General features: G+C 49.3%; 1 protein-coding gene across 1 annotated transcript in view; it reads left to right on the top strand.

Annotated features, from left to right (window-relative positions):
* Window positions 1-2,106: 2,106 nt before the first annotated feature.
* The window catches only part of LOC307246492 (fatty acyl-CoA reductase 1), a 40,733-nt gene continuing 30,873 nt past the window's right edge, over window positions 2,107-11,966 (top strand). Inside the window, exon 1 of the mRNA XM_080022428.1 lies at window positions 2,107-2,139. The gene's annotated coding sequence lies outside the window, so the exon portion shown is untranslated. The remainder of the gene's footprint in view (window positions 2,140-11,966) is intronic.

Here is an 11,966-nt window from a genome sequence, read left to right as displayed (position 1 = left end):
GTGTCCTGTTAAGGGACGTTCAGTGAAACAGCAACGCTCGTCGGAGTGTTTCGTCAAAACAAATCTGTCAGCCTTTTGTGCGGCGTCTGCCGCCGGGGAGGCCCGTACAGCCTGTTCTTGCCGTTTCTCTCACGTCCGTACCGTCCGGTCACATGCACCGCGCTCACACCTTCACATGCTGCGCGGCTATGAATCACCGTGTTCCCAGCGCGCTGTCAGTCAGTGTGTGTGTGTGTGTGTGATTATCGAAACGGTTGCGTAAGCACTGGAAGGGAGGGCCGTGTCTTTCAGTCAACTCCTGCGACGCCGACGGAGGGGACGATGAAGCTGAAAAGACGGCTGACACGCCCGGGCCCCATAGCGGATGAGTCACGTAACCGAAACCCGGCGATATGGCGTGGACTTATTTTAAGCTCGTGGTTGTCACCCGCTGGAATGTTCCGCATTCATTAGAGGGCTGGCGCTCTGAGCTCCGTCCCGGTCGGAACGTTTGAATTTGGAAAACAGCTGTAGCGGCGGACGGGGCTAATTGTTGTCACGCCGTCTGCTCGTTGGTGTCTGGGACGGGGACGCCCTGCCCGCGGCCTGCGTCGACTGCTGACTCAGGTCGTTCGGCGAGAAATCAAAAGTCTCGGCCCCAACACAATGGAAAAGAAGAAGTACTGTTCTCCTGCAAACAAAGGATCATGCATTAGGTTTGAGTGGACAAATCGACTTTGTTCCTCATTTGATTTCATGGGTGGTAAAAAAAAAAAACCATGCTCTCGGTCGCCTATTTAAAATGTATATCGGGAGCAGTCTCATAATCTCATAGCTTGCGCGTGGAGATTGACAGTATTCCAGACAGGAGGGCAGAGCAGTAACATTATTTGTTGTCGTTGATTTATTTTTATCGATGTCGTTGGACATGGACGATATCTGCTTATACCTGATTTGCTGTACACGCCATGCGAGAGAGACGGGTAATTGGCAAACTCCTCCACTCTTTCGCAAAATAAAAAATATGTCCGTCCATCTCCCTCTGTCCGTCTGTCTGTCCGTCTAACCCTGACATTAAATAACTCAAGTGCAGTGGTGTGCGCAGAGCATTTAAGGGGCAGGTAAAAAAAAAAAAAAAATCTGCATCTCAGAGATGCGGGAACTCGGCCAGACTCTGTGCTGTGATTGGTTGAGATGCTGCCTTTCAGTGCCGCCGTCACAGGTTCAGCTCCACGTTTTGACGCCGTCCAAGTCACCGCCATTGGTTTGGTAAATTGGACGACTGGAGGAGACGCTGGAGGAGACTCGGGTTCAAAGGGGTAAACGGCTGTCGGAGCCCTGCGGGTCGCCGAGGGAAGGCGAGAGTCTTTTGAAAGGCGTCGCGTTTAAAAGCGAGGGGAAGGGGACGGTTCTGACGCCGCCGCGGGCGAGCGGCCGAGCTCGGGGCAGCAGGTCTCAGTGGGCCAGCACCCCGGGGGCGCATCTAAAAGCGCCCGGAGACCAGGGCTGAGCGTGACCCGGTGACCCGGCGGCCTGACGGTGTTGTCATCTCGCGGCCACAGCATGGGTTCGATTCCCCTCTTTGTCCCGGTAGAGTTCGTTACATATCCCTTAACGATATTTCATACTAATGGATGAAGTAACAGATCAGGCCACCGTAGGTTTTGTGCTCCTGATAACCCTTGTGGGGCCGCGTAAGCATGATGCTCTTATTTACCTGGTTGATTCATCTTATGTGACGAACTCGGGCAATGTGTCGTGTTGTAGTCACGGACGAAAAAAAATAAAAATAAATCCAAGCCTTGCAGCCTGGGAGAAATCTCATTCACACAAAGGACCGAATCTCTAAAGAGAGCCCGACTTTCCATCACTCAAGTCCCGACACTGCTCCCCTCCGCCCACCGTGGCTGTGCGCGTCTGAGGGGCATTTTTCTCTTGGGCTTCCATGCAAAACGATCAATAAATAAACAAACAAACAAGCAAATAGATAATAACAACACAAATCGATAGGGCGCACGGGAAGAAGAGTCCCCAGTGTTCCAGACAGGGGGGCTGGCCGCTCGCCGGTGGGAGGGGGCTCTGACTCCGCAGCTGCTCTCCACGTTTCCAGTGTCTGGTCCCGGAGCAGAGAGCCGCCTCCGCCGATCATCCGCCGCGCAGGTAAGAGCCCCGCCGCTGCGGGTCCCCAGGGGCTGGGGGGGGGGGGGGGGGGGGGCGGTTGTCGATGTGGGCACGGGGTTCCGCTTCTGGTTGTTGGATGCGGGAGGTTGCGGTTTGGTTGCGGGGTAAATGAAGTCCTCCGCCCGGCGCATCTCGCCCTCCGTCAGCCGCACACACGCACACGCAGAGACGCAGAGACGCAGACCAAATGCCGGAAAATTACACGGTTTGCGCTGTTCCGTTGCGGACGTTTTTTAAGGGCTAGAGGGGGGTTGTTTTTGCTCATTCATTCCCGCTCGTGTTTTTTTTTTTTGGGGGGGGGGGGTTTATTGCGCCTTTCCAGTTAGCATCGAGCTAACCGGCGCGCCCCGGGCAGCCGGGGCAGCTCCATCCGCCGCAGAGGCGCAGTGAGCCGGTGCAAGCCGGGGCAGCCGGGGCGGCCGGAGCCCCGCCGCACGGGAGCACAGGAGACACGCTCCGTCTCCCGGGTTGGAGGAACGGGGGAACTCCTTGGGAACTCCTTCATTTAAATTAAAAAAAAAAACAACCCAAACATAACATAAAAAAAAAAGAATTCCATCTGGAGGGAAGCGTTTCTCTGGGGGCTCAACATTTAGTTTTCCGCTGAGCGCCACAGACCTGACGTGCGCTCTGCACGTCCCCGGTGCTTCTGCTCGGGCCCTGGACCAGCGGAGGAGCTTCTGCCGCCACCGTCCATGAACTGTAACTGTGGTATTACCAAGTATTCCCCGTGACCTCATCATTCCTTTATTTATTCCTTTAACATAGTTTTCCAAAATGTTCTGATCCCCCCCCCCCCCCCACACACACACACACTCCCCAGCTGCCTTGCTTCCAGGACCTTCACCTACACCTCGTGTTGTGGACATGCAGTGGGGCGGGTCTGACTGACACAGCACCAGCACCACTGACACCCTCCAAGCCACTGTGCCTCATCCTTTTTCTTCATATCAGGGACCCTCGATCCCATCGGCCACGGGGGCCACGGGCCCCATTTGATGAGGTGTTCTCCCTCTGGGAGCCCCGATACGCCGAGAGCTTTGCCGTTGGATGCGATTTAGTCGAGGCGCCCATACCTGTGTCCGTACAACAGTCGGGGTGAAGGCGGTGAAACGTTGTCGGAACGGCGTCATGAAATAACGGCGACGTCTCACTATCGATCGTTTTTGCCGGGGACCCCCAGGAACCTCTTGAAGGAGCCCTGGGCGTCCCCCGGACCTCAGGTTGGGAACCGCTGCTCTAAGCAATACACCTGCCTCTACCTGTTGTGGTATTCCATAGGCCTATTTATATATGTATATAAATGTGTTTTTATATATATTAAAAACATTTTTGTTTTATATGCCTATATAATGTGTGAAACTGTGAGCAGATGATGGGAAGTGATTTGAGGAGTAATGGCTTAATGGTCTTTGTCCCTTGTCGTGAGTTTAAGGAAGAATTAAAGTTTCTATGATCTTGTGAGTGTGTCTATATCGGTGAGACAAATGAGGTTCTAATTATCACCAGGGAATGACCTATATTTTGTTTTTAGATTTGTCTACTGTGTGTGTGTGTGTGTGTGTGTGTGTGTGTGTATTAATAGCAACACTTAATACGATCAAAGTCGCGGGTCACCTGATGTAATGCTCCGCTTCCATGAGTATTCCATGTTCTTGACAACTTTTGCAGCCACAGTCAGATATCTTGCCGCGCTTCTTTCCACAGGTTATTCTAAGCTTGTACCATTTGGCTTTCCTAGAATATGCAAGTTTCTATATCGACTGGAGGGGGGGTTATTCCTTGTGCACTTAACAGCCAAGAATTGCGTATTGCGCTATACTGTGTAGTGAAGACTAGGGGAGCCTTTTCAAGCTTTTGGGTTTCTAGTCATACCTGTTGGGCGAGGACTGGCAAGTCACGTCAGGTTCATGTCTTTCTTTCCTTTCTTATACGTGCCCAATCCAGCCCTCTTTGCTCTTTCTGCTTCTTTTCTGCCACCTTGCCATGCTTTTCATTCCTCTCTCTCTCTCTCTCTCTCTCTCTCTCTCTCTAGCAGGCTATTATAAATATTTTAGCACATGGTGAATGTGATTTTTTTTTTTTTGTCCCGTCCATCCCACCGTCCTCTGCAGACCTCCATGCCGCTGAGAGCAGTATGGTGAGCACAGAGGCATGGTGGGGGAGCAGCGTGGTGCCACTGGGCATCAGCATCCGTCCCGGGTTGGCTCAGCAGTCCCTCGCCTCGCAAGGCTGTCGCGCTCGGCGCTCTATTTTAGGACCCTAAAGGGGCCATAATGGGCAGAAAAGGTGTGGGCTGAAGAGACAGCAGCCGCAACAATGACATTTCATCTTACTTGGCCTTTTGTTAACCAGTTTAGCAAACATTGGGTGTCCATTTATTTATTCATTAATTCATTCGTTTATTCATTTATTTATTCATTCATTCATTTATTCATTTATTATTATTATTATTACTATTATTATTTATATATTTTTTGTATTTTTTGGGGGGGGTTCCTTATTGTTTATTTAGACTAAAATCTTTATGTGAATTGTGACATCAGTGCATACAACATATTTACGTCGGGGTGCATATTTTATATATTGTACAAGTACTGAACAATCATTCTTGAGCAATTGCTGCAACAAATCCAATTATCATCAGTGAGATCAGTGAAGACCCGTTTGTGTTTATTATTTTCAACAATTAATTTATTCTTTAAACGAAGACGGATATGACATGAATCCATCACCAATTTTGCGAAGAAATACACAAAACCAGATCCCAATGCAACCAAGTAAAGTTTGTACGTTACGTTGGTATCGTATTTAGGCCTGGCATTTTTTGCAACTAATACATAGGAACTGATCCCCAAACCGATGCCTTCACAGCAGTGACGCAGAAAGTCCAACAAGTTTTCTGTAATCTGAGGCATCGTTCTCTCTCCAAACAGAAATGTCAAATTGGATAACAAAGTGGCATAAAAATGGACGGAAATGCCATCACCTCACAATGGTCCCGGTGAAACACAAATCAGGCCAGTGCAGTTAATGTGGCTGCAAAGAGAATACATTTAGCGGCCCCATGCAAAATGGCAGGAAGCAAAGTGACGCTTTGCCTCTCGTGTATCGGAGTCCTTCTAAGTGTCCAAATGCAGAGGCAATAAAGAGCGAACGAGTGGATGTGTTTGTATTCACCAGGCTTTCACTTGTACTGTTCCGTTGTTTCGGCCTCATGCCTCAGAGCTGATTGATTATAGGAGTATTATTTGCAATTGTTCTACTCATTCTACGTATAAAAGCAGGGCTGAGGATCTCCCGAATATCTCCGAAGTCTGTCGCCACAAAGAAAAGGAAAGTCACAAATACAAAAGAAACATTGCAAGACCATGAATGTAGTGATATCGGATAATAATTGGTGGCAAGGGGACGGAAATAACTGGTGACAATATCCTTAAGTAAAGTAAAGTTCCCAGATATAAATCCTCACATATTTCCACATTGGCATTCGTAGTGTAGGGTGAACAAGCGGGAGAAAGGCGCCGCAGCGCTTGGCGGAATGTCTTGAGGTCCCAAACCTGCCCAGCGGGTAGATCGTACTGCTTTTCCAACGAAATTCACCATGATATTGTTATGCACGTTATCAATAGTGGTCAGGTTCAGTGAGTGGGAGTTGGCTCGTGGGCAGTCTTCTCGTGCGGAAGATGAGGCGGAGGAGACCGGGGCTGTGTGGATGTGACATTGCCTGGACCCCACAAGGACATATCCACTCCTGGCTTTAACAGTACGTCATCACATGGTACTTTAGAGGATTAAAGACGCTCTGGATGTAAATTGGTGGAGCCAGTGGTGGGGGTGGTGCATAAGACTATAGATTGTACTCAATGACACATCAACCGTGGATTTCCACAGGGCTACAGGGGAGCAATATCTTCACATCAAGGACGTAACAAGCAGCGGGGCCCTTTACCCTAAGAACAGATGTAATCCTTCCTGGAATGCCGTCGCACAGGTACAACTCCCCCCCCCCACCGTCTGACGTGGGATAATTGCGGTGTTCTACAAGAGGAAATGCCTCCGGTTCTTTCGAGGAACGAGGAGTTCGAAAGCAATTAAGCGCTCCAGAACCTCCCGGATCATTTTGTCAATGGGTCCCGTATGTCCCATCTAGCCGGCGCTTTTTCAAGAAAGGGGGAGGCCGTGGAAGGCGGGGGACCCAGCTGGCAGACGGACCCGCGGACCTGCGATGAATTCCAACTTTTTCGGAAGCGCGCAACGTGTCCATCACGCATACTGACACATAATGCTGCTGTGATTAGCAATCCAGCAAACACAAGTCGCCATCGCATCTATTTGTAATTGTGATTAGGAAATGTTTCTCTACTCTTACCAACCATTGCACCACCCTTTCTGACCCCGTGTGGATGCGGCGTTGCAATAACAGGCTGCTTGGCTCGAGGAGGTGTTCTCGCGTGCGGCACACCAACGTTCAACCCGTTCTGCACCGCTTAAGAGGCGACGGGTCTGTGTCAACACACGGGGCCCTAAGGTGTTTCGGGGCGGGTCAGCCGGCACGACCAGCGCACCTGCAATCCGCGCTGGTTCCAGCCGAGTGAGAGGCGTCTTCAGACTGTTACGCGGGGATCGCACTTTGTGTGCTCAAACCGCCCGCCAGGCGAGTCCGTCCGGGAGAACGAGTTCCTGTGACGGCGGAGGCAGCAGCGCAGCAGGTAGAGTGCGTCATCTAGTGATTGGAAGATTGCCGGTTTGATCCCGGGCCGCTTGCGCGCTGAAGTGTCCTTGCACAAAACACTTAACCCCTCAACTGCTCCCCGGGTGGTGGATTCCTTAAAAGTATGCAAATCATGAGTTGTCGAAAAACTGCTTCAATATTTTTTATTACTGTAGCATATGAATACAATAAATAACTTTTCTATTTAATGGGACGTTGGCATGATCGATCTCCGCACCACGGGTATCCAGCACAAGTCAATTTGATGTTCTTCTTAAGGAAAGGACTTCTGAGGCTCATTTCTAATGAGATGTCTGGGAGCCCATTAGGGATGTTGGTGGCAGGGTGGCCCAACCCGGCTGTCTCTATCTGAGGCTTTTGGACCAACGCCCAGCCTCCCACAGTATGTACAGACAATATGGCTGCAGGCCAGGGGCAGGCATCGCTCCCCTCCCGCTATCTTTTGGTTTCAGGGACCCGAACAAAGATATCCAAGTCATTCTTTTCTTGCAATCGCGTGCTCACCATTGGGCTTCGGAAATACATTTCACTGCACGTGGTGCTGGTATGACAGAGTGTGTGACAAATAAAAACATTGATCTTGAACGTAAAAAAAAAAGTAATTGTGTTTTTTTTCATCAGATTATTATTAATTATTATTTATTTAACTCACAGCCACAATTATAAAACATTTTAGACAGTTTGGTAAATAGAAAAATAAGAATTAATATAGTGAATCTAAATAGGTTGTTCGTATAAATGCATTGTATATTTTTCTGCAAAACATAGTGTACAGCAAAAAAATGTCCTCGTTGTTCCATCTGTTGTAAATAATTGAATATTTGTCCAGATAAGATAAATGTTGGGGGCTGTTCTTTGAACCAGCTTCCTTCCAAGAAAGCTCATGGGGAAAAGTCGTTTTTTACAGTCCCAGAAGACATGAAAAAGAGATCCTTTATATGTTTTAAATCGATAAAGCATAGAGTTGGGATGGCTAGGTTCCAAATGTTCATTTATTTGAAGGCAAGATAACGGGAGAATGCTCTTTCTTTTTTCTTTTTTCCTTAATATTTATCCTTCATTTTTTATTTTTGCGGTCCTTCTACCACAAGGGCTACTGTAATCCCCTCTAAAGCATCAGAAATTGAACCTTGGAGGGAGGGGAGGTTCAACGCTGGAAATCAAACGCTCGAAAACAAAGGAAGCACAAAGTTGTTAAGAAAGAGCGAAAGTGAAACGAACTAAAACAAAATTAAGTGTGCGTGCGTGCGTGCGTGCGTGCGTGTGCGTGCAACCACCTGTCCGCCTGGCTTGACGACGTGGTCTGCGGCTCTGGATTCAAACTCTGCAATGGTTTGTTCAGGAGTGGAAATGCAGTGAAAGCAACACTGGTAAGCAAATGAATACCACCACCGATATAGCAGGTGAAATAATGAAAATATTGTTCCCGTTTAAACGCGGGACAATTTTGTTCCGTTGAGGTTTACCGGCAAAGGTATGGTTCACGCGTGTAATGAATCCATGACAAACTACACTGTACCCGGTTTCATTCCTGGGACACATGACTGCAGCACCGCCCCGAGCCAGTCTCCGAACCGGATACATGGGGGGGGGGGGATAGATCACGCTCGATGCGGATGCTCCATACGGCTTCTACGTTTTTTTTTTTCCCCGATCACACCAGCACCATGCCACGCCCCTTTTCCGGCGCGGTCGCGACATCGAACATGACACACCAGGGGAAGGGGGGAAAAAAAAAAAAAAAAAAAAGGAAAGGTGTAAAAAGCGACACCCCTGAGATGATATCCTCTCCATTCGCTGCCGGCAAGAGAGCAGCATTTGCTTTTAATCTCTCACGCTCGTATCGAACAGACAGCCCAAGCTGATTGCATCGTCTCTCCCTCCCACCAAACCCTCAACACAACTCAATTTCCGGGCGCGGGGGTCTTTTTTTTTTTTTTTTCTTTTTTCCTACTCTCTTTTCCCTCTCGGTTCTCTCTTCGGCAAAAGATGACCAAGTCCAAGTACCGACATGTGTTTGAAGTTGCCCTTTCCTAGATTATAGGGAAGTAATAATCTCATGTGCGCTACGCCTGTAATCCTCCCCGTGTTAGGCATCCCGCCCTCGTTCAAGCGAACGAGGGCGGGATGCACCCGACCAGAGTCCCAATTTTGTTGATGATTCTCAAGATCATCTTGGTAGATTTTCCTGTGTGTGCGAGGTATGTTAAGAGGGTTTCCGATCTGCTCGGAAGTCTGATGATGGATGAGACACCCAGCCCGCTTGCCGGTGACACCGGGCCACTGTCATTAATTAGAAAGCCTGGCTGGCAGCCGAACAAGGGGGAAGGAATCTAATAATGTGTGTGAAGTAGTACATTAATGTGAATTAGCCATGTCTGTCTCTCCTCCCGGCGTCCGCCATTATGCATCTGGTCACTCCGCACTTGATTAAATGAATCGCTTACAGGTAAAGGTTTCCGAGCTCGGGGGCGGAGCGCCGTTCCCCCAAGCACCGCCGCGGCCTCGTGACGTCGGAGCCGGACTTAAATCCATTTAAATCCGTTTACAATACCGACGTCTGCCTTCGCGATGAAATGCCGTCTGTTATTGATTTCACTTTCCAAATCTGTTCACGGCAGTTCGTCAGGCGTGTGTATTTTCGAGGCGTCACAGTCACAAAGCTGTGGGAGGTGTCGCAATGTGTGTGTGTGTGTGTGTGTGTGTGTGTGTCCGTGTGCAATATCACACTATACATTTTTGTCGTCGGGTATTTTCATTCTCAATTCGGCTTTCCCGGAATGGATCTGCCGAGTGTTGAGTTTGATAAATTGATCTTGACCGCCAGGCTTTCTTTTTTTTTTAATCTTGTCTTGTTTTTTTGTGTGGGGGTGGGGGAGATGTGCACAGTTTATTGCATTTCCACCACAACTTAATCACTTTATGTCTATTTTGGCTTCCCCCCAAGCTGGCCTCCCGATGGCTTTACTGAAAATAAAACCCAGCGTAACGTAATTTTACATTTGCTCAGATGCGGGGGGAAAAAAGTGGATAAGGACGGTACGGCTTGGAAAAAGAATTAAACTGATATAAGTGGGAAGCCAACAAAGTCTACGACCAGAACAAATGTGTTTCGAACTTGTGTAGTGAGCGTGTGTGGGTGCATAAGCGTCTGGCCCTGTCACAGTGCATGTACCCAGCGTAGTGCCGGTCCGGGAGCCGGTCGGGGCTTAAACCGACACCACTGCACCGAGAGGCCTCGTCACGCGCAGGCAGCCGGTTGTAATTACAGAATCCCATCGCGGTCAAACATTGTGTACTGCACTGCACCTGCACGCAGGCACAGAAAATTTGCGTCCGCATGCGCACGCCGTCAATCTATAGGGCCAGATCCCATTACAACCAACGACCTACATGGTTATGTACACGAGGCGACATTGAAATCGGCTCGGCTTTGATATTTAAAACCTTCAGCATTTGAAGTTGATAGTCGAGCGTATTGACTGATTGGCCATTGCCTACTGCAAACATCTAAAAGGCGTTAAAAGGGCCCCCGATCGCTTTTTAGAGTTTGCCTCTTGAACACTACCTTCTCCTGGCTTGTATTCACCATTCAATGCCAACCCCCCCCCCCCTACCTCCAACTAAAATATTCTAAGTTGGCATGAGGCAACTGGAATGACCGCCTGTCAAGGCAGCAGGCTTTAACGCTGCCCCCGTTGGCGCTGTGTGTTATATAGTGAAAGGGACTGACTTCTGCTTTTGTGCTGCCTGGCACTGCCATTCACTTTGACTAATGTTGCTTTAATTATTGGCTGTCTCTGTGAGATGTCCCTCTCTATTCTCCCGCCGGCCCTCTGGGGCTAAGGCGGCTTTTGTCCCTCGCCTTTAATGTTCTCAGCCGGTCGGCGGCTGCGGACCCTGCTTTTGCTGCGTCTTCCGCAGCACGCGGCTGACCCACTAATGGAGGGGTTGTGTGAGGGAAAGGCCTGGGGCAGCGGGGAGGGCTGCAGTGCTCCCGCTTTTGAGCAGCCGCCTTCCAAACAAACGGCGAGGACCTCCCGCAGAGACGAGCTGTGCAGAAAATAACTCGAAAACACTTGGCTGCGTGTGTGTGTGCGTGCGTGCGTGTGTGCGTGTGTGTGTGTGTGTGTGTGTGTGTGTGTGTGCGTGTGCGCGTGTGTGTGTGTAATCAAACGGCCCCAATTTCAACTGCATTTGCTGAGCACAACACTGTTCTTGAGGTACACCGCCATCCCTGAAGTGTCTCTAAAACCTATTTTGGAGATGACTTTGGACGTGGTGCAAACTACTTTGTCAAGATGCCATTATGTCCGAAGTAGTACGTCCTTTGGGGCTTTTAATGCTGCCACAGCTTCCTGGCCTTGTCCTTTTGCTTTTCATGATACCATATGTAGTCTAAAGAAGGACGTCACCTTATTTTTGTCATTGACAGCCCAGCGAACGCAGACCTATCCTGCATCCCAAATCGGCCCCCAAGCCCAATCATGGCTCTCCCTTTCCAGAGACCCAAACCGAGTGAGAAGTTATTCGGCCCTTCAGTTCTCGTCTCTAAACTACAATCGGAGTGCAGCCTTGGGACCCCAAGTGAGCCTGACCTTAAACGCTGAACTTCCCACACAAGCGAATACGCATTTTTGTCATGGCGCAGTTTTGCACTGACTGCTACTTTTTAGAAGATTCAACATCTCCAATGAGGAATATATACTTTGAACATGTTTGTTAATAATGTCTACAAAATCTCCCGGTCTCGTGCGTCGCTAAAGCTCCTGTCCTGATTGGCCGGGCCTGCCCCGTGCTCCGCAGGGAGTGCCAACGCAGCCAGCACAGACCTCTGACCATGACCCCTCTATGGGTCACAGAAGGGAACCCATGCAAGCGATAAAGGATAGGTTTGCCATATTCCGACCCAGGTCTATGAACAGTTGTGGCAACCGACATTATAGTGTTGTAAAGGCCTGGGTTGAAAAGTGGTGAACCTGTCCTTTAACACGGATTTAGTGTCATCTCCTGATGTGTCGGTACTGAGGAGCGCGGGGTGGTTTTTCGGCAATGAAGGAGTGATAGATAC

The sequence above is a fragment of the Zeus faber genome (genome assembly GCF_960531495.2).
Source record: "Zeus faber genome assembly, chromosome: 21".
NCBI classification, from domain to species: Eukaryota; Metazoa; Chordata; class Actinopteri; order Zeiformes; family Zeidae; genus Zeus; species Zeus faber.
The sequence above is the reverse complement of the archived record's forward strand: the minus strand, read 5'-3'. Positions and strand labels throughout refer to the sequence as shown.